The sequence below is a fragment of the Bos grunniens genome, chromosome 4 (genome assembly GCF_055505025.1).
Source record: "Bos grunniens cultivar Pamir isolate PY7600 chromosome 4, Bosgru_T2T1.0, whole genome shotgun sequence".
Lineage (NCBI taxonomy): Eukaryota > Metazoa > Chordata > Mammalia > Artiodactyla > Bovidae > Bos > Bos grunniens.
In genome coordinates, this window is record NC_141168.1 from 119388220 (window position 1) to 119389502 (window position 1283).

Below are 1283 nucleotides of genomic sequence, written 5' to 3' on the forward strand. Positions count from 1 at the left end.
AACTCTCACATCCATACATGACTATTAGAAAAACCATAGCCTTGACTAGATGGACCTTTGTTGGCAAAGTAATGTCTCTGCTTTTGAATATGCTATCTAGGTTGGTCATAACTTTCCTTCCAAGGAGTAAGCGTCTTTTAATTTCATGGCTGCAGTCACCATCTGCAGTGATTTTGGAGCCCCCCAAAATAAAGTCTGACACTTTTTCCACTGTTTCCCCATCTATTTCCCATGAAGTGATGGGACCAGATGCCATGATCATGATTTTCTGAATCTTGAGCTTTAAGCCAACTTTTTCACTCTCCTCTTTCACTTTCATCAAGAGGCTTTTTAGTTCCTCTTCACTTTCTGCCGTAAGGGTGGTGTCATCTGCATATCTGAGGTTATTGGTATTTCTCCCAGCAATCTTGATTCCAGCTTGTGCTTCTTTCAGCCCAGTGTTTCTCATGATGTACTCTGCATAGAAGTTAAATAAGCAGGGTGACAATATACAGCCTTGACCTACATATCTACAATTACCTACATATCTCCACCCAACTCTGAACAAAGAAAAAAAAAAAGTGAAAGTGAAATCATTCAATTGCATCTGATTCTTTGTGACCCCATGGACTGTAGCCTACTATGCTCCTCCGTCCATGGGATTTTCCAGGTGACAGTACTTGAGTGGGTTGCCATTTCCTTCTCCAGAGGATCTTCCCAAGTCAGGGATTGAACCTGGGTCTCCTGCATTGTAGGCAGGCGCTTTACCGTCTGAGCCACCAGGGAAGTCCAACTCTGAACAAATCCTATCATAAAAATTAAAACATGCTGTTTATAAAAACATGTGAGTACACATATGCATGTACAATCTGTATTCCTTTATTGAATTCTAAGTTCATTGGAAGCATGACATGTATTATTGGTATTAATACAATCACCTGCACTGTTTATTTTTTGTTGGGGCTCATTTGGTGAGAGTTGCAAAAAAGTAACAGAAGAGAATGATGATGGTGATGATATGCCAGAAGCATTGTTTAACAAACAAAAAGCTTCAACAACCAAACAGGTTTTAATTTGTATGTGGATTTTTAAGACAGTGGAAGAAGCAAACAGGATTAATCAGAAGACATTAGGCAGAAAAGGAGTGGTGGGTGTGAAAGGCACAGGCATGTGTAAATGAGAATCAGTGAGTAAAGTAGTTCATCATGTTAAGTCATAATTTTCACCAAGAGAAATGGAGTAGGCCAGGATTTGAAGAGGGTATATGTTTATTTTGTACTTAATATGTACCAGATGTATTACAT

General features: G+C 39.1%; 1 non-coding gene across 1 annotated transcript; it reads right to left on the reverse strand.

Annotated features, from left to right (window-relative positions):
* Positions 1–693: 693 nt before the first annotated feature.
* TRNAC-ACA (transfer RNA cysteine (anticodon ACA)) lies at positions 694–765 on the reverse strand. Its single transcript has one exon. It is a non-coding gene; the product is annotated as a tRNA-Cys (tRNA).
* Between the last annotated feature and the right edge of the window lie 518 nt (positions 766–1283).